Source organism: Cherax quadricarinatus, chromosome 68 (assembly GCF_038502225.1).
Source record: "Cherax quadricarinatus isolate ZL_2023a chromosome 68, ASM3850222v1, whole genome shotgun sequence".
Taxonomy (NCBI): domain Eukaryota; kingdom Metazoa; phylum Arthropoda; class Malacostraca; order Decapoda; family Parastacidae; genus Cherax; species Cherax quadricarinatus.
In genome coordinates, this window is record NC_091359.1 from 7545980 (window position 1) to 7572278 (window position 26299).

The following is a 26299-nucleotide window of genomic DNA, read 5'->3' on the forward strand; positions in this document are numbered from 1 at the left end:
TAATAGGCCATGCAATTTATTTTAATGATATTAGAGCACTCTATGATGATTTGAATAGACTGATGCAATGATCGGAGAAGTGGCAGATGCAGTTTAATATTGACACATGCAAAGTTGTAAATGTTTGAGAGTTGAATAACCATGCCACATATAAAGTAAATAATTTAGATGTTAATAGTATTGGTTTCGAAAATGATTTAAGAGTTGTGGTTAGTAGTAATGTAAAAGGAAGACAATAGTGCATTAGAGTTTGCAATAAAGGTAACAGAATTCTTGGCTTGATATCTAAAAGTATAAATAATAGAAGTCATCAATTTGTTGAACTCTGTATATCATTAGTTAGGCCTCTTTTAGACTATGCTGCTCAGTTCTGGTCACCGTATTACAGAATGGATATAAATGCTCTGGAAAACTTAGAGGAGGAGGATGACAAAGATGATCCCGTGTATTAGAAATATTTGGTGTGAGGGTAGACTGATGGCCCTGAATGCGCCCTCTTTAGAAAGGTGTAGAATTGGGCGGGGATACGATGTAGGTGTATAAATGGAAAACAGGAATAAATAAAGGGGATGTAAACAGCGTATTGAAAATTTACAGCCAAGACAGGACTCGTAGCAATGGTTTAAAGTGTGAAAAATTCAGAATTGGGAAGGATATAGGAAAGCAGTGGTTTGGTAATAGTCATGGATAAGTGGAACAAAGTGTCGAGTACTGTTATTGAGGCTAAAACGTCGTATAGTTTTAAAAATAGGTTAGATAAATAAGAGTGATTGATTGGGCATGGGTGGGTATGAGTTGGAGCTGGCTAACTTGTACTACTGGGTCTGGTGCCGTTCTTTATCCTTTAGTGGAGTTGACCAGACTGGGTGTGTCATTGGGTTTATGGGGGGGGGGGGATTGACCTGCTGTGCATGGGTCGGTAGGCTTGTAGTGCTCCTTATGTTCTTAAATTTAAGAACATAAGGAGCACTGTAACAGCCCCACTGACCCATGTTGAGGAGGTCCATGTCTAGCTCTCGTCCCCCATCTTCTTCCCCCTCCCCCGATTAGCCCAATGATGCACGCAGTCTCGTCACCTTTACTACAGAAAATAGCACGGTACTAGACCCAGCAGCACAAGCTAGTCAGGTCTGACTCTCGCCCACGTACGCTCACTTGTGTATTTATGAAACTTATTTTTTAAATTGTATAAAGTTTTAGCCATAATAATTGTACTTGTGAGTTTATTGCACTCATCCACAAGTGTATTACCCAAACAGTTGTTTCGTGTATTTTTCTTAAGTTTGAATTGTTACAATTTGAAAGCATTGTTGCAATTCCTGTCTTGGCTAGATATTTTCATCAGGGCATTTACAAGTTTTATTTATTCATGTTTTCCATTTGTAAAAGTGTATCATATCCCTTGTATTTATATGGCTTTAGAGAGTGCAAATTCAATGATCTGATTCTATCCTTATAGGGAGGGTTTGTGATGGTTTAGACACGTAAGCAAACACTGACATGTGCATATTAGAATTGATTAAGGCTCCAGGTCTGAAACGTTTTCTAATAAATATCAGTGTTTACGTGTATTTGTAAATTGGTATTTATTGCAAATGATTATACCAGGATTTGTGATACATGGGATCGGTGACCAGAACTGAGCAGCATAGTGTAAATGAGGCCTAACCAAGGATATATAGTTGAACAACCTGAAGATTTGTATTATTTATACTTTAGGTTAATGTTAAGCATAAATCGATATATTTTTTAGAAATTATTGTAATAAGATTTACATTTAGTTTGTGGTATGGTTATTTTTGTAGCTAAGAAACATTTAGGAATTTGTATTTCTGTCCAACTGCATGTGCTAATTGTCTGAGTATTACATCAGTTTATTTGAATCGTCGTGGAGTGCTCTAGTGTCTTTGTTAGAAATATTTTTAGGGCGTATTTTGGTTTCATGAGCAAATTTGATTATGTCGCTATTATCATGTGTGTCATTTATGTAAATTTTGAAAGAGTAAGAAGGGGCCCAACACTGAACCTTAAAGAATATTGCTTATGATGTGGCCGCATTCTGATTTGTTGTCATTTATGTAAGGTACCTGTTTCATATTTTTCTGTGATGCCTGTAACCAGGAAAAAATATATAGTGTTATTCTATGTTTTAAGTTTTCTCAATAGCCTCTGATGTGTAAGTGTATCGAAATATTATTTTTGATTTAAAACTAGGACTACACTAAATAAATAAAAGCATTGTCAGATATTTCGCATATAAGAATATCATAATGACAACAAAGTATGTGTTACACTGCCTTTAGAAAATTTTGTCTTGATATGACTGGGTACAACCCCCAAGACGTGTGAAAAAGATTACACAATATACCAGACATGAATGGATCAGATCATTTAAAGTTACAATAATATGTTGGTACACTGCATACACCTGATACATGTAAAATGACTTTACAGGTTTCCCTCAACATTAATGTTTTCAGCTTTTGTGGGCTTGACACATTTGTGAATTGCCAACCGCCAAATCATATTTAAGTTTCCCGCCACTTGTGAGTCTCTACTACTCTCCCACCGATCCCTGCAACTGGCAGCCAGCCAGCCACCCAGCCACCCAGCCAGCCAGCCAGCCAGCCAGCCAGCCAGCCAGCCAGCCAGCCACCCAGCCAGCCCTCCCACCACTCAGTGTGGTGAGTGTTTTATTTGTTCATTATTTACTATTAAAGTACAGTATAAATAATGTAAACAAACACATTCATGATTGCATATTAGAATGGCTATTTGAACAGGTATTGGACGGTGACATCATGTGTTTACTTGACTTAAGAAATCGTAATGACACGATTGCAAATAAACCATACCCCCGGCCGGGATTGAACCCGCGGTCATAGTCTCAAAACTCCAGCCCGTCGCGCTAGCCACTAGACCAGCCAGCCACAATAAGATTCATCCAACTAGGTATATTTCTACACCATAGGAAAGTTAGCACAGGCACCTCTGTGACCACAAATGCAAGTTTTTACAGACGAATCTCCAGCTAGCGTGGCCGTGGCGAACTCTAGCTCAAGCCCCTTCACAGAGGTGCCTGTGCTAACTTTCCTATGGTGTAGAAATATAACTAGTTGGATGAATCTTATTGTGGCTGGCTGGTCTAGTGGCTAGCGCGACGGGCTGGAGTTTTGAGACTCTATGACCGCGGGTTCAATCCCGGGCGGGGGTATGGTTTATTTGCAATCGTGTCATTACGATTTCTTAAGTCATGTTGACGGCAGTGAAGGGACTTGAGCTAGAGTTCGCCACGGCCACGCTAGCTGGAGATTCGTCTGTAAAAACTTGCATTTGTGGTCACAGAGGTGCCTGTGCTAACTTTCCTATGGTGTAGAAATATACCTAGTTGGATGAATCTTATTGTGGCTGGCTGGTCTAGTGGCTAGCGCGACGGGCTGGAGTTTTGAGACTCTATGACCGCGGGTTCAATCCCGGCCGGGGGTATGGTTTATGTGTTTACTCTTTAACACAGCAAAGAATCAAAATTTGTACTAATGCTAATAACGGTAGTAGTAATAATAATAATACTAATAATAATAATTAATGATAATATGATATAATTGAAGAAGGAAAATGTACAAAAATATGAGGGAGTGGTTAATACATTGTCAGTGTGGGTTTATTTATGCTTGAGTGAACATTAGTCTCCCTGCTTTTCCAAACATTTCACAAGAATTTATTTTTTGATACTTGTAGAGTGAGTGCGACTGCAATGGTAGAGGCAGTGATATTTACTAACATATATTATAAATAATAATAGTAAATTATGAATAATATTTATTATTATTATAAATGTTATTAATATTAACATATACGCATGTTATAAATAATAATAGTACATGTTAATAAATAGCACTGCCTCTATTACTTGTTCAACTGTTGAATTATTTTGAAATATTTGGAAGAGCAGGGAGACTAATGTTCACTCCAGCATAAACAAAGCCACATTTACTATATGTCAACCACTCCATTTTATTTTTGTACAATTTCCTTCTTCAATTATCTTATTATTATTATTATTATTATTACTACTATTGTTATTATTAGCAGTAGCAGAAATGTTTGATTATTTTTTGTGTTCAAGAGTAAACACATGTCAGCGTCCAATACCTGTTCAAATAGCTGTTCCAATATGCAGTCATGAATGTGTTTACATTATTTATACTATAGTTAAATAGCAAATAATGAACAAACAAAACACTCACCACGGAGGGAGGGTAGTAGGGACTCTCAGTAGTTAAGGCATTGGTGGAGTTTATGGTATTTAATAACATACATGTTATTAAAGCCAAACATGTATATATTTAGTACAACTTAGGACGTTTACATGTATTTGGTTGAAAAAGTTAAGGAAGTAGTATTGTATTATATTTCCCTACAATATAATGGGGCACCAAACATTCATAGTTTTTGAACATTTGCGAGGCTTGTGATCCCCTAACTCTCGCGAATATTGAGGGACACGTGTATACCAAAACAGAAGTGTGCAAGCAATACTAATTAAAAACAAATTTCACTTATGCTCTATCAATGATATTGACTAATTAAGTACATATAAGAAAATGTTTGAGCAGTACACTCACAACACCAAACCTCTGTCCCCTCTCCCCATTTTTTATCTCAAATCATACCATTATTCATTCGCTGCCTGACTACGGTGGAGTGCGGTTATGCCCAGCACCCCTCTGCTGTTTTTCAGGCGAGCTACCACAGTACATCAACAACCATTGAGTAGTGTGGATGTGCGCTGCTCATTTTGGGATATCAAAATGGCTGAACATACAGTACGGAGAGTAAATACTATCTGCATAGAGCTGGTTCGTGGTACATTAAGTGGAGATACGACGAACGTACTTGTCCCTAACATCATCAGGGACACGTACGGTATCCCCAACGAGGAATTATATGGCGTCGCTCTTAATGGTTTGACAAGAATCTTTGTGAAATTTCCGAGAGCCGGCTTCTACACAAGAATTGTCGAGCAGCACCAGGAACAACGCACGAGTGTGAATTCAGCGATGGATGTTGTGTTACATGACGTTTCTAAGTACTTGACGTGGGTGAAGGTACGGAATGTACCCTTCGAGGCTACGGCGTATGGACTACAGGATTTTTTTTGCAGTTATGGGACGGTGCATTCTGCAACCATGGGGGTATGGAGGGATGGTCTGTATGAAGGAATGCCGGAAGGTTCTTACACCCTTAAAATGTCTTTAACAAGGCCTATACCATCCTATGTAACAATGACCGGTTGTAGAACACAGGTTTATGTGTACTATGCGGGTCAGAGAAAAACATGTCGTCTGTGCAGCTCTTACGAGCACATGGCAGCCCAGTTTCCTAGGAGGCGGGCTCCTCGAATTCTGGAAATGCCGATTGTGATTCAACAGTCGTGCTGCGATTTGGTGCCTCGCTCCGTTGCCTCGGGGGGCCGGAGGCCCGATCTCTGGAGCAAGGAGGTCGACCGGGAGGTGGCGGAGGAGGAGACGTGCGTCACTATCCCAGGGGAGTCGGGGGAGTCGAAGGCGTTATCCGATGAGTCTTTAGTCCAGGAAGCTTCGACTCGGGAGGGTTTACTGGCAGATGTCATCAAGGATTTTTTGGATGGGGATGAGCCCGGTGCAGAAGGTGTCCTCAGTTTATGTGAAGTTGGAGAGCTGGAGGGACAAGAAATTGTGGAGAAAGACTCGAGTAAGAAAAGGCTGGAGCGTGTGGTGGCCGTGGAGGTACACCAGGAGGATTCGTCTGAGGGCGAGATGTGTGTAAGTGGAAGTTCTAGAAAAAGAACTACGGCATCAGAGATAGACGAGGTTATTACCCCGGGGCAGAGGCCGGGGGAGAAGTCACGGGCAGTGGTTGTGGAGCCGATGCCACGTAGTTGTAGAGGTGCGCCTGAGTTGCACAGTGGGAGAGGGAAGGGGGAGGCGACTGCACAGGATAACTCGAGTGGTAAGGGAATACGTAATGTGAAAAGTTCAGCGAGTAAATCCCAGCGGCATAGGGGAAAGCCGCCACTTGTATAATTTTCAGAAGTGTCACGCTTAATGTCAATGGACTTAAGACTGAGGTTAAGAAAGTTTTGTTGGAGTGGTTTTTACGGCGGTTTGATGTAGATATTTGCTTTTTGCAAGAGCATAATCATAGGGCTGGTTGTGTGTTGCTGTTAAAAGGATATTGGATGTATGTTGCCAGTGGTTTGCAATTGAAAGGTGGGGTAGCAGTGGCGATAAAGGAGACCAGCCCTTTGTGTGTCATCGGCTGGGAAGAGGGGGGGGGGTGGGAGGGTCATGAGGGTGGATGGTGTCTGGGGTGAGAGTGGAGCTAGTTTTGTAGGAGTTTACATGCCAACAACTAGCAATACCAGGGTAAAGTAGATTTTATCAGAGAGGTATTGCTGTATCACTTGAGAGGTTTGCCTGCTATAACAATAATAGGTGGTGATTGGAATTGTGTGATTAGGAGTCGTGATGTCGAACCGAGAGGGGCGGGTTGTGTGCCGAGTGTGCTGAGGGATGTATTGGGAGATATTGGGGTTGTTGATGTGGTGGGGAGGGGGGGATACCTAGTGGAGCACACGTTTGTCTGTAGGGGATATGAAGCGCGATTGGACAGAATTTATATTAAGCAGGGTATAGATGTTGTGAGGGTGCAATCCTTCGATGTGGGGTTTTCGGATCACAGGGCGGTAATAGCAGATTTGATGTGGGATGGAGTGGTGTGTATTTCTTCTGGGTACTGGAAATTAAATGTAAGGCTTCTTAAGGAGGAGGAGGAGGAGGAGGAGGAGGGGCCTTTTTTCAGTGATTGGTGGTTGTCTTTTTGGGAGGCTAGGGAAAGGGGGAGAGATCTGTTAGATTGGTGGGAAATGCAGGCAAAATCGGGAATAGCGAATTTTTTTAAGGTTAGGGGACGGGAAGAGGCGAGGTGGCGTTTTGGGTTGCAAAATTATCTGGAGGGACAGTTGCAAGATTGTTATGTTGGGGGAGGTGGTAGGAGGGACGACATGGACAGTCTGCGGAGCAGGATCGCTGAAATACACAATGATAGGTTTGATGCAATTAGGGTTAGGGCGGGGTTAGAGGATGTATTGTGGGGCGATAAGCCGTCTGGGTTTTATTTTACGTAAATTTAGGGACCGACAGAGTGTAACCACCATTCTACAATTGGAGACAAGCCCTGGGGTGGGAGGGTATCCAGTGGGTCGAGTCCTATCCAATACGGAAAGTACGAGTCTCTATGCCGATAGTTGGTTTAGGGAGAAATGGAGTTGGAGGGAGGGGGTTCCTGGGAGGGTATTTTTGAAGGGGGGTTCCATAGCGTTTTAAGTGAGCAGGATAGAGTGGGGGTTGGAGGTTGGTACAAGTGAGGTCGAGGTGGAAGAGGCAGTTTTCGGGACGAGTACCGGGAAAACACCAGGGATAGACGGTATATCAAATGATTTTTATAGAGCACATTGAGGGTGTATTAGGCAGTGCTTTGTTAGGCTATTGGATCATATGTTAACTAGTGGGAAGTTGGGCACATCGCAAAGTACGGGTGTCATAGTTTTGGTGCCAAAGAAGAGGGGGGGGAAGAGAGTCGAGTGTTTACCGAGCAATATCTTTGACGTGTGCAGACGAGAAGGTTTTTGCGAAAATTTTGGGTAATAGACTGAAGGTCATGGGGTCGGTGATACACGGGGGACAATTTGGTATCCCGGGGAGGAGTATGTGGGTAGGTCGTGGACGTATTCGGGATTTCCTCGAGGGTATTAGTAAGGGAGGTATTCTAGGTCTGGATTGGGAGAAAGCTTATGATTATGTGGATAGGGACTTTTTGTTTGAGAGTATGGTGATAATGGGTTTTGGAGGGAGGGTGGTTGGATGGGTGAGGACATTGTATGAGAATGCATCGATGAGAGTACAGGTAAATGGTAGGTTGGGTAGTTCAATAAGCATGGGGAGGGGTTTAAGGCAGGGGTGTCCACTCTCCCAAATACTCTTTGCATGTATGCAGAATCCTTTCTATGTTCTGCTTGATGGTGGGATGGGAAGGATGGGGGAGATAGGTGGATTTTATGGGAATATTGTTGGTTTTGTAGATGATACAATTGTTTTACTTAATGAGATAGAAGATTTAAGTAAAGTGGGAAGGGTAATTGAGATTTTTGGGAATGCTACTGGGATGAGAGTTAATAAGCAGAAATCACGGTTGCTGGAGGTAGGCAATTGGGTAGGAGGGACCTTGGGGGAGGAGTTTGGATGGATAACTGTAGATAGGCTAAATATTTGTGGGATTTCATATTTAGCAGATGTACAGGAGAGCAGGAGGGTTAATTCAGAAATGGTAATGGACAGAGCTTTGAGTAGGCTCAGGAGTCTAAGGGCCGGGGATGTAACCTTGCATCAAAGGGTTGCAGTGGTAAATACGCTGATTTATAGTAAGGTGTGGGGAGTGGCGGAAATTTACCCCTTAAGAAGTCAGGATATTATGGAATTACAAAGAAGAGCCTTAAGGTATGTGTGGGGTTTTGGGAGGGCGTGGTTGGGTAAAGATGTGGTAATGACTGTGGTAAGACAGGGAGGATTGGGATTGATGGCATTAGGGTCTAGGGTGAAGGCGCTATATGTGAAGCAGAGGTATATTCGGGCAGCGGGGGGAAAGGGGTCTTCGTGTGGGGGAGGCGATGGGGCATATCCGCAAATGGTGGGGTGGCAGGGAGTTAGTGGAGTGTGAAGATACGTTGCGGTTTATGTTAAAGGTACGCAATGTTAAAAAACTCAAGGTAAAACGGTCAGTGGGTGTGGGTCGTTGTCAGGAATCAATGCAAGGGATGGCAGTGTATCCCACATATGATTGGAGAGTGATACGGGTGGAATTTAGTAAATTAAGAATACCGGCAAGAGCGAGGGAATTAGTTTATAGATTTCTTACGGGGACGTTAGCATCGAAAGAGGTGCCAAGACGAATGGGTTTTGTGAGAGAGGCATGATGCGTTTTTTGTGGGGAAGTTGAAATGTCTTTTCATGTAGTATATTTTTGTTTTGTTTTGGAGGTGGTAAGATTGTGGTTGAAGAGGGTTTTGTTTTTATTGGGGGGGGGGACAGATATCAACCCTCAGGGCTTTAATGTTAGATATGGGAGGGGTACCCAAAGAGGTGGGGAGGGCTATCAGATACGTAATAGTTGATTACTTGCATGTTTCTTTGGGGATGAGGGAGGTGGAGGGAAACATTAGGATAAAAGCGTTGGCGGCGTGTTTTTATAGGACAGCCTGTAGGAACAAACAATTACATGGGGGAAGGTGGGTAATTAGTTTTCCGGAGGGATATTGTGAACTTACTGTTGAACGTCTACTCCGTTTGGTGACGGGGTGAGAGGCAAGGGGTTGGTCTCTTCAGTGGTGTGTCCTCTTGGAGTGATTGGAAGCCTGATGAGGAAGGTTGATTGGTTTGCAAGGTGGTAGATGTGGGTAAAGTATTTTTTCAGGGAGCCGTCGGGGGCTCTGGGGTATATAGAACTTTATGAATTTTGTAAAATCACAGAGTCAAAAGTAGTATGTGATTATCTGTTTTTTCTATTATTGTTATAAGAACCATTTTATATAGGGGGTTTCTATTTATATGTATATTGTGAGGATATGTTTTATATATTCGAATCTGATGTTAGATTCATCCTTGTCATATGTCTCTTTTTTTTTATCGTATTGAATGGGTACAAAATGACCTATGTACGAAAATATAAAAGTATTTGATGGGGTTTATATATACCCTTCATTTGACTGGAAGGTCATATTATATATTGAGTGTTAATTGGTGACATTAATTTTTATGTGTAGGTGTGTTTGTGGGAACCAATGTCTTAGGTATAGTTCTATCATTGGATGTAATATTTATTTATTTTATTTGGTGAAAAGTCATTTAGTTTTATTTCTATGTATGATCCAGTTTGTTTTGTACGAACAAATGCACATACACGTATGTGTGTATATGCATGCGTATATATATACCTATATATATGATTGTAGGACTCATTCCTACATGTTTTATAATGACTCTGACTGTTTGTTTGGAAGTCGGTTGGTTTGGTTATTTTAGTAGAATTTGTTATATCAATGTGTTACAATGTTTTTTGTGTGTACCTGACATTGTCTGCCACTTCTATTTAGGATGTTATATATTTAGTTTGTCTATTTTTTTTTTTTTTTTTTTAGTGATAATTTTTGTTTTTTTTGTTTGCTTTAGTATAATCCAGTCTGTTCTGTAAGAACATATGTGCGCATACATGTATGTGTATATGTGCATGTGTATGTATATACATATATACATGATTATAGGACTTATTCCTACATGTTTTATGACTCCGACGTTCTATTTTGTAGTCTGTATGTTTTTTTTTTTCCCGTAAACGGGTTGGGTTTCTTACGGTAGAATTTTGTTATATCAATATGTTAAAATTTTTTTCTTGTTTATTGTGTGTGTACTGACATTGTCTGTCACGGTTTTGGATTTGCTAATTGTCGGGTTGTATCATGTGTATGTTGTTTTTTAAATAAAATATAAAAAAAAAAAAATCATACCATTATTCATTGAATGCAGGAACGACTAAGGAAAATGAATTAAATCTTGAACATAGTACCTTGTTGACAATAAAAAATTTCATTTATTATAAGATGCATATTGTCAATATGACAAATGATATTTAGGAAAAAGAATATAAGATTATTATTATTATTATGACTATAACTGAAAACCATTTATATAATTATGGATGCCATTATCCATGAGACTATTACATGTGATACAGTCATGTACTCGCATATTACATATTCTCATATGTACAAAAGTTGATATGTAATATATGAATTGTGAAAATTAATATTCAAAGGAGTTATCAGTGCCATACATGCCCATTATCTTAAAGAAAAAAAAATACTGAATAAATCAGTTTATTAAGCCTCGTCACATTTTTATGTCCAATATACATATTAATTAAGGATATTTTTGTGCAGGTGAGCAATGGACTCCCTCCTCTGCCTACCCTATTTAACTCTGATGATCGTATTAGACATAGTTATAACATTGTTCATTGAACAGACAAATAAGCATCAATCATAATTTGACTTTAGGACATAGTATGTTGATGACCAAAAACATGTTTCCAATAGTGTAATATACATACTGTTATGCTTACATTATTTACTGATTTTATAAATGTTGTTATAGAGGTCATATTTCTTTTATTTATGAGGTTTATTGGAAGTTAAGGAGTTGTGACTTGCATTGTAAATAGGTATTACATTTTCCATTTTCAATTTGTCAGGAAGTCTTTCAGTTTTTGATATGTTGAATAGGTAAAGGTATGCAAATTTAGTTTTTGCATACTTTGAAGAACGTTGGAAAGAAATATTTGATTAGGGTTTGTTGATTTTTGTATTATTTTGTATATTTATATGAGGTCTATATCTGTGGTTATTGTAATATTGTATAGTTTATTATTATTGTGTTATACATATGTTATTTCATGAATATGGGTATTAATTTGTTTTGTTAAAATTGAGAATTAGTAGGTTTAGGAATTTTTTTATCAGTGTTAGTGATGTGAGCGGTTCTTATTGTTAACTGGGCTTGTGTATGTTTTTGGTAATGTTAGTTTTATATGTATATTTGAAAGCAATAATTTTTGTTAGTGTTTGTTTGAATACCTTGTGATGTTAGCGTGATATTTCCTTTTTTGTTTTTGTAATATTTTGTTTATCTGTTTACTTGAATACATTTAAGTGTCCATTCCCTCCTTTGATTGTGTATGTGTGTATATATATATATGTGTATATATATATATGTATATGTGTATATATATGTATGTTTATATGTATATATATATATGTGTATATATATATATATATATAATGTGTATATGTATGTTTATATATATATGTATGTATATATGTGTATATATGTGTATATGTGTATATATATATATATATATATATATATATATATATATATGTATTATAAATGTATACATACATATATATATATATATAAATATATACATATATATGTCGTGCTGAATATGTAAAACTGGTCAATTAGGAAGAACTACTTTAAAAAAGTTTTGTTTAAAATTGTGTTTTTTACGTTTAAAGATATATTTTTTCATTAATTTTAATGTAAAGAAAATTAAATTTTGCACCCAAAGAATCTTAGAAAACTTATTTAACCTTATTATAACAAGAACAATTTCTTTTATCCTAAGCCAAGTAAATATGTTTTATATTTATTTACAATAATTTAATAGTAAATCAACACATTTAAATTTAATATTTTTGTTAGGTTGAGAATGATTTTGGCGAGATTATTGCATACAAATTTTCACTTGTCCTATATGGCAAGATGAGTGTTACTATTTAAGCCAAGATCACAAGTTTTGCCTATTTGACATGACATACATACATATACATAATTATGAATTTTTATTTTAGTTCTATGTGTGAGTTTATTATTCAGTGTCATTTGTCCTGAGAGTTTCAAATAAACACTTTAGATAACAGGGATATCTTTTTTACTCTTACACTTTGGTCACACTTAAGAGATGCACATACATCTAGGTTTTTTTCCTTTTTCTAAATACCTCTTATTCTTCTTTATTTCTTATATTGACCATGTGGTAGTGGAAAAGAATCTTTTTTTCTGTAAGCCATGCGTGTCGTATGAGGCGACTAAAATGCTGGGAGCAATGAGCTAGTAACCCTTTCTCCTGTAGATATTTACTAAAAAAAGAGAAGAAAAACTTTATAAAAGTGGGATGGTTGAATGTGTGTTAATATAGTATTGATGACAAGAAAGAGACGATTACTGATGTTATGAATGAAAAGAAGTTGGATGTCCTGGGCCAAAGCGAAAAAAAGCTGAAGGGGGTGGGTAGGAAATAAATTGGATTAAATTTAGAGTATCTGAGAGAGTTAGAGCAAAGGAAAGGGTAGCAGTAATATTAAAGGATCAGTTATGGAAGAAGAAAGAATATGAATGTGTAAATTCAAGATTTATGTGGATTAAAGTAAAGGTTCGCTACGAAAAGTGGGTCATTATGAACGTGTATGCATGTGGAGAAAGAGAGAGAGATTTTGGGAGATGTTAAGTGAATGTATAGGAAGTTCTGAACCAATTGAGAGTAATTATGGTAGGGGATCTGAATGCTACAGTAGGAGAAAGTTTTAGAGAGGGTATGGTAGGTAGGTAGGTTTGGGGTGGCAGGTGTAAATGGTAATGGGAGCCCTTTGATTGAACTTTGTATAGAAAGTGGTTTAGTTATAGGTAATATATATTTTAAGAAAAAAAGGATAAATAATTATACAAGATATGATGTAGTGTGAAATAACAATAGTTTTAGGTTATGTATTGGTAGATAAAAGATTGTTGAGTAGACTTGAGGATGTACATGTTTATAGTGGGGCCACAGATATATCAGATGAGTTTCTAGTTATAGCTACAGTGAGAGTAAAAGGTAGTTGGGATACAAGGAGAATAGAAGCATCAGGGAAGAGAGGTGAAGCTTTATAAAGTAAAAGAGGAGGCAGTTAAGATATAAACGGCTATTGGAGGATAGATGGGCTAATGAGAGCATAGGCAATGGGGTCGAAGAGGTATGGAGTAGGTTTAAAAATGTAGTGTTAGTTTTCAGCAGAAGTTTGTGGTTACAGGAAAGTAGGTGTGGGAGGGAAGAGGAGAGATTGGTGGAATGATAATGTAAATAGTAATAAGGGAGATAAAGTTAGCATATGGGAAATTTTTACCAAGTAGAAGTGATGGAAGGAGGGAAGAGTATATGGAGAAAAAGAGAGGTTAAGAGAGTGGTGAAGCAAAGTAAAAATAGAGCAAATAAGAGTGGGTGAGATGTTACCAATAAATTGTTTTGAAAATAAGAAAAAGTTTTGGAGTGAGATTAACAAGTTAAGAAAGCCTAGAGAACAAATGGATTTATTAGTTAAAAATAGGAGAGGAGAGTTATTAAATGTTCAATTAGAGGTACTACTGGGAAGATGGAGGGAATATTCTGAGGAATAATTAAATGTTGATGAGGATAGGCAAGGTGTGATTTCATGTATAGGGCAAGGAGGAATAACATGTTGTAGGAGTGAGGAAGAGCTAGTTATGAGGCAGTAGGTAAAATGAAAGGGGGTAAGGCAGGTGGGATTGATGGGGTAAAGATAGAAATGTTAAAAGCATGTGGGGATATAGTTTTGGAGTGGTTGGTGCAATTATTTAATAAATGTATGGAAGGTGGTAAGATACCTATGGATTTGCAGAGAGCATGCATAATTTCTTTGTATAAAGGCAAAGGGGACAAAATAGTACAAAAATTATAGGGGGATAAGTCTGTTGAGTATACCTGTTAGTGTATGGTAGTTATTATTGAAAGAATTAAGATCAAGATGGAGAATAGGATAGCAGATGAACAAGGAGGTTTTAGGAAAGGTAGGGGTTGTGTGGACCAGGTGTTTACAATGAAAAATATAAGTGAATAGTATTTAGATAAGGCTAAAGAGATGTTTGTGGCATTTATTGATTTGGAAAAGGCGTATGACAGGGTGGATAGGGGGGCAATGTGGCAGATGTTTCAGGTGTATGGTGTAGGAGGTACGTTATTTGAAGCAGTGCAGAGTTTTTATGAGGATAGTGAGGCTTGAGTTAGAATATGTAGGGAAGAGGGAAATTATTTCCCAGTAAAAGTAGGCCTTAGACAAGGATATGTGATGTCAATGTGGTTATTTAATATATTTATAGATGAGGTTGTAAGAGAAGTAAATGTGAGGGTGTTTGCAAGATGTGTGGAGTTAAAAGATAAAGAATCACACCTAAAGTGAGAGTTGTCACAGTTACTCTTTGGTGATGAGTGTGTGCTCTTGGGAGAATCTGAAGAGAAGTTGCAGAGATTGGTGGATGAATTTGGTAGGGTGTGCCAAAGAAGAAAATTAAAAGTGAATATAGGAAAGAGTAAGGTTATGAGGATAACAAAAAGATTAGGTGATGAAAGATTGGATATGAGATTGGAGGGAGAGAGTATGGAGGAGGTGAGTGTATTCAGATATTTTGGAGTGGATGTGTCAGTGGATATGTCTATGAAAGATGAGGTGAATCGTAGAATTTGAGCGGAAAAAGGGTGAGTGGTGCACTTAGGAGTGTGTGGAGGCAAAGAATTTTATCTTTGGAGGCAAAGAGGGGAATTTATGAGAGTATAATTTTACCAATGGTCTTATATGGTTGTGATGAATGTTTGAGCAAGGAGAAGGGTGGAGTTAGTGGAGATGTCATTTCTGAGGGCAATGTGTGGTGTGAATATAATGCAGAGAATTTGTAGTTTGGAAGTTAGGAGTAGGTGTGGGATTACTAAAATTTTTATGCAGAGAGTTGAGGAAGGGTTATTGAGGTGGTTTGGAAGTGTAGTGAGAATGGAGCCAAACAGAGTGATTTGAAGAGTGTATTGGTCAGTGTTGGCCTAGGAAAGGTTGGGAGGGGGTAAAGGAGGTTGTGGGTGTGAGGTGCTTGTATTTTTAACAGGCATGCGTGAGTGTGTTTGATAGGAGTGAATGGAGACAAATGGTTTTTAATAGTTGTTGTGCTATTGAAGTGTGAGCAAAGTAACCTTTATGAAGGGGTTTAGGGAAAGTGACTGACAGGTTGGAGTTGAGTCGTGGAGATGGGAAGTACAGTGGCAGCACTCTGAAGGAGGAGTGTTAATATTTCAGTTTAAGAACTGTATTGTAGAGGACCCTTCTGGCAAGACAGTGATGGAGTGAATGATGTTTAGTTTTTATTTTGTTTGAGCCACCATTCGTTTGTGGGAATTGGCCAATGTGATAATAATAAATAATAGATATAAATGTATTAATTTGTTTAACTAATGAGATATTTGAAATTGTTTATGGATTTGGGATCGATTGTATTTAATTTAATTTTGCAACCGTGAATAAAAATTATCTGTGCAGGTAGAAGTATGGTTTGAAAAAAATGATATTGGCAAATGAGATGACGTGTGTATTTATGTATATGTATGTATGTATGTATGTATGTATGTATGTATGTATGTATTTGACCCGTATTCAGGACATGGTAAATTAACGTATGTAGGTAATTTTTGAGTCACATGAGGTGGATGAAGTGAAAATGTGGGATTGAGGGAGATTTGATTGAATTATTTTAGTTATTTTGGTAATTTCATAATACATTGAAAGAAATGTTATGGTTTGTGATCAATTGTATGTAGGTCATGATTAATTAATGTTAAGAATATGAATTTGTGATATTTTTTTTTTTGTTGGAGAGAAGCAAGTTAATCTGATTATTTCCTCTAGTTATTTGTTATTAGAATATTTGAAAAAACAATTGTTAAGAGTATAAATCAAATTATTTTTTTAGTAAAATTTGTTTGTATCGTGTGATAGTTTTAATTTTTGTAAATTGGAAAATATTTGATTTTGATGTGTAAATGAGTTATGAATTTCATCCTATAACAGATTAGTGCAGTATTGTGTATCAATCAAGGTTTAGGTGCCTATAAATGATATGGAAAATGAGTTTATCACGACTTTATCAAAAGTGTAGGGAAGTTGAATCTGTGTTTGATGTTTATAATGTTGTATCATGTGTAAGAAGAAATTAAATTTGAGAGATACATAGGTAATGAATCAATCTTGGTGTTTATACTGTAAGTGTGGAATATTTTATAACGATTTGTCTCATTCTAAAAGTTTTTTTATTTGAGGTTGAAGTAGGTGTTTGTTGTATTATTTATATTAGGTGAACTTGCAATTAATGTTAATTCATAAATTTTTTTTATTTTTTAGATTTATATTATTTTATAGTAGACATTGAGGGAGGAAGTCAGTCATTTGTGTCTATTAATATTTTGTTTTTTTATTGAGGAATTGATTGATTTTAAAATGTTAATTATTGTATTTAGAATATTATTTCAGATATCTCTGAGGTGTGTGTGTGTGTAATATCAAAGTTAATAAATTTTTTTTTTTAATTTTAATAATTCAGGTAGATTGAGTGATGTATTGTTTTGTAGAAATACGCATACGTGTATATTTTAAGTAGTGTGTTAATGGAATTGACTACTAGAATAATCGTATCTTTAGGGAGATGAAGGGATTATTTACATAAATATGTTGTTTTATTTATTAATGAATGGGATTGCAAGTTTTGTGAATTATTTGTCTAGTCAGCAATTATATGAATTACTGTAGACATGCATTAATTGGGTAATTAATTTATTTGGAAGGTGGTGCTATTACGTATGAATTTGATGGTTGTTTTTTAGGCGTATGTAAATATTTTTTTTTTTTGGTTTGTAGTTGGACAAGAAGTTTTAGTTGTTTTGCATGTTAATGTCATTATTTCCAATATTAAGATGAGGTTATTGTCATTATCAGACAATACTGAAGTTATTTCTGATTAAGTGTCTGAGTCAGTGACTGACTGACTGACTGACTGACTGACTGACTGACTGACTGACTGACTGAGTGATTGAGTGAGTTAGTGACCCAGAAGTGGTCATGGATTGGAGATGTAGTTTGCCTGTCTATTTGATAGAAAAAGGATATTTTATATGTTTATATGAGAATGTCGTGTTATTAAAATAATGCAAAGTAAGTAATTTGATTAGGATGGGAATGAGTGGTATGTTGAAGGTAATTATGCAGTGAAGTGCAGTCATCATTAAGACCAAATTGATTTTGTATGTTGACAATTTATTAATGCTCATTATATTTATTATTTGTGAAGTTTGAAGTACTTGCCAATTAAAGTGGATGCCATTATCATTTGTATTGAATATTTTTGTATTAATTTGAAATATAATAATTTTTTTGTTCATATAATTTGAGTATAATTGTCAAAAATTTGAAAAAAAAATTGAAGTTTTTTTATTCATGTTTTGTTTATTACAGGTTGATGAAAGTTTTGGAGGTGTATTAAGATGAGTAATGTTTGATGTTTTTGTAAATTAATTGATTGAAGTGTTTAATATATATATAGAGAGATGTTTATTAAGTCGTTTATTTTCGTTTTTTAGTTTTGTGAAGCGAGTTGATAGTAGAGTATGGATGGCTGAGTGAGTGGGGGATTTTGGCAGAGATGGCTATTGTGGAATGGTATTTATGTGGTATGTGTATTTTATTAATATTGTAAGTGATACTGTTTTAAATGTTTCAAAATGTTAAAATGAAATTTATTTTATTTCAGGTTGTTAAGGTATTTTACCGCGAAGAGTGAGGGATGGTTGTCTATTTGTGTGTTTAAGATGAGTAATATTTATTTTAGTATTGGTAAATAATTTATTGGAGAGTGTTAAAGGTTTGTAGGGGCAAGGTTTATTTTATGGTGAAGAAATTTTTTTATGAATGACGAAGTAAATGTTTATTGTATTAAGGCTTGAAAGAAAATAAACAATGAAGTTTGTATCCCAGACTTGTTTTTATTAATTTTGGAGCAAATGTATATATGTAATTTAGGAGTTGTGTATATGTTTGTGGTTTTTAAGGTGTTAATGTTTGGAGAGTAGTAGTAGTAGTAGTAGTAGTAGTAGTAGTTATTTTTTCAGATGTAATGTTTGGTGTTTATATAGTTTTAAAAAATATTAACAAACAGAAATGATTCTAGTGTTTAAGAAAGGTGATAGCACTGCAATAGATAATAATTTTTTATGCAATAGGAAATATTTGTGAGAAATTTATATATTTGAAATATTTTTGTACTGTTTTACAGGTTGGTGATGAATTAGTGACCGATTGTGATTGATGGAGTTTGTTATAGGAAGGAAGTGTGGGTGACTGCTGGTGCCGTGTATTAAGATAAGTAATATTTTATTTATTTGTTAAAATTTTTTAAGAACGTTAAAAGTATATAGGGAGAATGGTGTTGTGGGGGTGAAGATAATTTTTTAATTGAGATAAAAAGTAATTTTTGTGTATTAAGGCTTGAAACACAGACAAAATAATGAAGGTCATATCCTAGATTTGTCATTATTAGTTTTTGAACAAGTGTATATATAATGTGGGAGTTATGTATATATTTGTGGTATTTGAGGTCTTAATACTTTGAGAGGAGGAAGAGTAGTAATAGTTGTTATTTTGTTTTTGATGTAATGTCGGGTATGTATATAATTTGAAAAAAATTAATAAATAAATACCAAAATGATTGTAGTAGTATTTAAGATGATTGGACTAAAATAGATAATATTTATATATCGACAAGAAAATTTTTATTGAGAGAAATGTCAATGTATTTGAAGTGTTTTATTTTATTTGTGATTGAGTTTGGAAGCGGCGATGAGTGTAATGAATTCTTGTGGAAAGGTGTGTAATAATAGTTGTTATAAATGTGTGTTAATTTTATTTGATATATTTATTAAGAGATTTTAAATTTTTTTTAGGTTTATGATGAATTTATGGCGGAGTGTGAGTGAATGACGGACTTTATCAGAGGAAACAAATATGGGATGTTGATGATGGTGATTCATGTTAAGATAAGTAATGTTATTTTTACGTATATGTAAATTATTTATTTAGGAGCATTACAGGTATATAGGGAGAATGGTGTTCTGGGGGGGGTGAAGATAATTATGGGTTGAGGAGCAAGAAAGTAAGTAAAGTAAATTTTGAGTGTATTAAGGGTTTAAACATTGACTAAATAATGAAGGTTGCATCCTAGACTTGTCATTGTTTTATTTTTGAAGAAGTGTATGTATAATATGTGAGTTTTTTTATACATTTTAGGTGTTAATATGTGTAATATAGTTTTTTGTTTATAGTTGTATAATGGTGGTTATGTATATATTTTTGAAAAATTTTAATTTATTGTTTTATTAAATTTGATTAATAACAATAAAATAGATAATGATTATAAGTAGGTTTGATGTGAGAATATATTAATTTATATTTGATATGTTTAATAAGAAATTTAGTTTATTTCAGGTGATGAAGAATGTATGTGGTTTATTTACTGAGCGGTTGATGGATTTTAGGCGAGGCAGCAAGTGTGGATTGGTGGTTATACTACTTCTTATGTATTTGGTATGTATTTTATTGTTAATTTTTGAATTGACAATGTTTGAAGAAATATTGTTTTAATTGTATAACACAATAAATTTAATCTTTTAGATATTTGTTTGAGATTTTAGTGGGAAGATTGAGTGAGTTATATTATTTTTTAAGTTTTAATGAAGAGATTAGTTGAAATTATGTATGGAGAAGAATATTGATTTTTAGAAAAATTTTGTTTGAGGATCAAGAAATGTAGTTTTTGATGTATTAAGGCTTGAAACAAGGAGTAAATAATGAGGGTTGGATCGTAGAGTTATTTATAATTTTTGAACAAGTGTATATGTAATTTGGGAATTGTGTATACATTTGTGGTGTTTGAGGTCTTAATGTGTATTGGATTTTATATATGAAAATTGAGGGATTTGATGAGAGAAATGTGAAATTAATAATATTTTTTTATTTTATAGACTAATTGTTTTTATAGTCTATGTTGTTTATTAGTGGATATGTTTTATTTTTCAGGTTGGTAGAGGTTGTGGCTGAGTTTTGATTACTATCTGGCTGACTGATTGAATTTGGGAGAGGCAGTGAGTATAAGGAATTATTATTGAAAGGTGTGTTAACATTTATTTTGATTTTAATAATTAATTTTTTTATTGATAGGTTTATGTAGGTTGTGAAGAGTTAGCAGTTGAGTGAATGGGAGAAGGAGCGAATACAAGGAATTAATATTGAAAAGTGTATAATTGTTTTTACATGTTGAAAATTGTTATTTGTTGATATGTTTGGTAATAAATATTTTATTTTTTTATTTCAGATTTGTGAAGGTGCTTTATTAGTGGTTTATTGATTATGAGTGAATCAATGATGGAGTTGGAGTTGTGTAGTGATGGAATGTGCTGATATATTAGCGGGAAGACTGAGTGAAGGCTACTGTATGTATATGTTTTTTTATAAGTTGAGTAATATTTTTATATTTATGTAAGTTGTTTATTGAGTAGCCTTAAAGGGTATATGTAGGGAGAATATTGTTATTGAGAGGAAGATAATTTTAGAAGAAGTAAGAAAGTAAAGTAACTTTTTTTATATTTAGGATTGAAACAGAATAAATAATGATGGTCTTATCCCCGACTTATCATTATTAATTTTTGATCAAATGTATATGTAATGTGGGAGTTATGTATACATTTGTTTGATTTGAGGTATTAATAGTTGTGGAGTGGAAATAATTAATTGATTTGGAGATAATGGTGGGTATATATGTAGTGTGATTATTATTTATTAAAAATTTTAATTTCAATGTTTAAGAAAGATGATGGGTATTAATTTTTAGAGTTAAATGTTGGTAATGTATTTTAATAAATTATTGAGGTGTTTTATTGAAATATTTTTGACTATTAATAAGTATTTAATATTTATTTATTTTTATTTCAGATTGATTGATGGAGGATGAGAGCTTAGTATGGTGGTTGATTGGTAGTAATATTTAGCAGAGGGTGGGAATATGAGCAGCTAATAATGAAAAGTTAAGTATTGTTTAGTAATTTATATTTAAGTGGACTCAAGAAATTGTAATGACAAGATTTCAAACAAACCATATGCCTGGCTGGGATTGAAGGTGCTTTCATAGTCTCAAAACTGCATTGTGTTGTTAGCCACTAGACCAAGTAGCCACAATAAGATTCATTCAACTAGGTATATATGTACACCATAGGAAGGTTAGAAGAGGCATGACAATGATGACAAATGTAAGTTTTTAAAGAGTAATGTCCAAGTAGTGTGGCCGTGATGAAGTGTAAGTGAAGTCTCTGGATTGCTGTCAACACGTCGTTATCGGGTAATGCGACGGGCTGGAGTTTTGAGACTATAACTGTGGGTTGAATCCTGGCTGTGCTTATGGTTAGTTTAAGAAATAAACACTAAGTAAATGTACTTATTAATTTGAAGATGATAGAAGTTTGTAAGATGCTGAAGAGGCTTTTATGCCTAGCATTAATTGTAGTTTAAATAAGCAGTATGTTGAGTGTTAAACATTGTAGTAAAGATATGTTAAGAATGAATCACAGTGAATTATTTGAAAGATATTTTATGATGTTGAAAAATTTTACATTAATCTTAAAAATCAATATTAACAAATTAGTTTAATAAATAGATGAAATATTGATGAAAGTTTGAATATGTTATGTGAAATGTTAGAATTGATTATGTTTTTAATATTAGTTAAAACAAATTTATTATGGAGAAATGTATATTTAAAAATTTCAAAATGTAAAGTTTACTAAAATTTATTATTTTTTCGTAGGTTGTTGGAAGCGTGTTTGCGGAGGTTGCATTGATCAATATGTGATGTAGAGGTTTTATATGGAGTGAGTTAATGTGATGTTTAATATTTTAAGATAGTTAATTAATTATTAAATGCAAATTAGGTGTAATAGGTTTTGGTGAATTATTGAATGAGCATTGTAAAAGCCATAATGACTTTCTTCACTGAAAGAGTGAAGATACTGCTGGTGTCCAGACCAAGTTTTCACTAATGTCTACAAACGTACATTTAACAATGAAGGTTGCATCCCAGACTTTTCATTGTTAATATGACTGCATGTGTATATATAATGTGGGAGTTTTGTATATGTTTGTAGTGTTTGAGGCATTATGTGGAGACTTGCGTTTTGGAAATACCGGGTATTCATGTACTCTGGATGGGTTGATTTGTCGCTGTGAAATGGTTAGTAACATTGTTTGTGAAATATGATACCAATAAAGTTATTATAATGAAGGGGAATTTGTAAGTATTCAGTTTTAATTGTGGGAACTTGAGCATAGATTAAATTTTATAAATGAATAGCCAATCAGGAATATGAATATATTTTTTGAGTTTATATAGGGTTTGTTAATTATAATAAAATTGTAATATTTTATCCCTTATTGAAAGTTTGTGAAAAAATAATGTAATGATTGAAAGTTATTATTTTTTGAGGAAAATAAGATATGAAATGTTATTTGAATAATATTTACTTAGTTAGCTAATTAATATTTTACAGAAATGTTTGAGATTGATTTTTGTACAAGTATGTAATTATTGGTTTAAAGGAAAATATTTATATCCTGATTTGAATAGAATAGGGCAAGGATTGTAATAGTCAATGAAATTAGTAATAATGAAAATATATGAAAATGAATAATTATTTACATTTAAATAAAATGAGAAATGGTAATGTGTGAATATAGAAACCAGAAATGTTAATGAATTAATAAGACCACATGTGGAACAAATAAATTTGATAATTTTAAATATCTTCATAAGAAATGTTTGCAAGTCAGTTTGACAATGAAGCAAGCAGTGATTAATGATTTTTTACCAACGAAAAAAAAAAAAATTTATCTAACAGAGAATGCGTCACATAACTAAACATGTTCGTAATGAAAAATGTGGAAAAGTTTATCCCCCTAAAAAACAGATAAAGTGAAACTGAAATAAATTTTTTTGTCTGTACTATAGGTAAAGACCTTCCTAATTAAATTGGATACTACATCTAAATTCATTTTTTCTAACACTGAAAAAGAAGTAAAGTTGGTGTGAAAAGTTTATTTGGTGGGGGGGGGGGGGGGGTGGCTTAAATTGAGTTTTGTCTTTGTTTAGTTAATAGTTGTACAACAAGATGGGCATAAAAATTATGACAATCTCAATTTCAGAGCATGGTTAACATGACATTTTGAAGTTTTGTGATCCTCTAATCACAAGTTCTATTGTCACCACTGCGCTATATAGTCCTTGTGGCTTAGCGCTTCTTTTTTATTATAATAATATTGTCACGACTTGTATTGTTTGATAAAGTATTATGCAAGTAATCTCATTAAACAAAAATCTCCACTTCTCATAGTGCTAATAATGCCCTATTGAAAAATACTTGTTACATCAATTTATATACATTTTCCAATTAGACCCTTGTATACACTTGGCATTGTTTCATCTCTAAGGATATAAAACTGAAATTTGCAATTATATCCCCACCACCTTAGATACTGTCATACCTCCTAAATTACCTGAAATAATATTTTCAAATGTAATGTGCACCCATATTGCAATTATTCTTCAAATTCACACGGCATATGTAAAATTAATCCATTTGACTGCTAACCATAAAATAATCAAAGCAAATTGTTGTTAACTAGTAAGGTCATCACACTCCTATTCAACAACCTGAATACCAAGAATACGTCTTTAATAGCCTTGAGATTATAAGGTCACTTAGGGAATCTATCTCATATCCCACCATTATCGTGCAAGAGAGTGTGGCACATGTCCTTTTGCATAGTATACAAGTCCCTAGAAATTAATACCTTCCTTAAATTATTAAAGATGGCAAGGGTTAAACCAATACATAAAGGTGGTGATACTATACGCGAGATTTACACAAAACATACTCCACCACTTGCAATTTAGTTTCAAGGAAAATATAAGCACTAATGAAGCAAATAAAAAAAAAAATGTAGATCTACTTTACACATAATTGGAAAAAATCAACTATGAATTTGTATTGACATAAGAGACCATGGCAAGTATTTCATAAATTTGAGCATTATCATATAAAGAAAGAGGCCATGTGTACTTGCATATTTCAAATTTGACTTTACTAATTAGGTGTCAGTGATACTGGAACTATTTATAGCACTTGTCAGACAAATTTTTTTTTTAATAGTAATTTAAACATAGAGAGGTTACACAAATTAGTAGAGCAGCATGGCAAAGGCACTTTTTATGCTGTCTTAAAAATTAACTAACAAACATAATTAAAGAAATTTATTGTAAAGAGATAAAGAAAATAAAAGATTGATATACATTTTAATTGAAAATAGTATTTTTTATTGATTGTTGGAATATTCATAGGTATTTTATATAGTTTTATTATGCCGAACCCTGTCCCCATGAAAATCTTGTCATTCTACAAAAATGTTTTGTTAATAACTGATATTCCTCCCCAGAAGTTGTCCAAACAATGTTAAAACTCCTCTCCCTCCCTCCTCTCAGCTCCTCCAAACCCAACAAATTCAGTTTACAAAAGGAATTTTTCTTTCAAGAAAGTAAATGCTACAAAAAAGTCCAAGGTAGAGAGAGAGAGATTGGTGGGTAAATTAGCCAACAAAATTCCTTAGCCCCCAAAGCCTCTTCATCACATCAAGGAGCCCCCCCCCCCCTGTGCTGTTTTTGATGCATTACTTGCAACTTTTTTATAGCTCTGAAACCCAATTGTGGCCCCCCACCCGTCTTGTCAATTGTTTGCAATCGTGAACTTTCAATTTCATAATTTCTTCCTATTTTTCAACATTTTCTCATTTCACATTTAAAAATATATATATATATTCAAAATCAATCATATTCTTAACATGTCATTTCAGTAAATAGTCCGGCACTAACAAGTTTTATTATATATTACTTCCCCATTTTCCAGGACTCAAAAGTCCAAGCCCCCCCCCACCCCCTTATGCACAAAACCTCGTTTACCCCCTCTTTCTTCCCCCCCTGTCATTCTAGTTTGATCCATTCTCTCTCTAAATGACCAAACCACCTCAACAACCCTTCTGACTAATAAACTCCACACCTTATCCTAATTTCCACACTCCGATTTTTCTGCCCCTTAGACAGGACAGCTGTGTCAATTCCCATTTATGTAATCACACTCCCCTCTCCGGAACGGTATACCTCCCTGGCCAGTGCATGAAATTACCGCCTCCCTTTCTTCCTTAACATTTCAAAGTTCCTCAAAATATTCTCCCCATCTACTAACTCCCCTACTCTGTTTTCAACTGACAAATCCATACTTTCCCTAGGCTTTCTTAACTTGTTTAACTCAATCCAAAATTTTTTCTTATTTTCATTCAAATTTCTTGACAGTGCCTCTCCCACTGTTTCATCTGCTCTCCTTTTGCACTCTCTCACCACTCTCTTTACCTTTCTTTTACTCTCCATATACTCTGCTCTTCTTATAACACTTCTGCTTTGTAAAAACCTCTCATAAGCTACCTTTTTCTCTTTTATCACACCCTTTACTTCATCATTCCACCAATCACTCCTCTTTCCTCCTGCCCCCACCCTCCTATAACCACAAACTTCTGCCCCACATTCTAATACTGCATTTTTAAAACTATTCCAACCCTCTTCAACCCCCCCACTACTCATCTTTGCACTAGCCCACCTTTCTGTCAATAGTCGCTTATATCTCACCCGAACTT

At 34.7% G+C, this 26299-nt stretch overlaps 1 protein-coding gene and 1 long non-coding RNA gene across 7 annotated transcripts in view; one reads left to right on the top strand and one right to left on the bottom strand.

Annotated features, from left to right (window-relative positions):
- The window catches only part of LOC128697775 (uncharacterized), a 65972-nt gene extending 43169 nt beyond the window's left edge, over positions 1-22803 (top strand). Inside the window, exons 1-7 of one of the 6 annotated variants that reach the window (XR_011393933.1) lie at positions 936-2684; positions 17975-18846; positions 19459-20098; positions 20591-20682; positions 20886-21003; positions 21503-21593; positions 22371-22803. This is a non-coding gene — a long non-coding RNA (uncharacterized lncRNA). Of the gene's footprint in view, positions 1-935; positions 2685-17974; positions 18847-19458; positions 20099-20590; positions 20683-20885; positions 21026-21502; positions 21594-22370 lie in introns of those variants that run through there. The other 5 variants (XR_011393935.1, XR_011393931.1, XR_011393932.1 and 2 more) reach the window with 5 other exon arrangements.
- The window catches only part of LOC128697777 (uncharacterized), a 111934-nt gene that overhangs the window by 60702 nt on the left and 24933 nt on the right, over positions 1-26299 (bottom strand).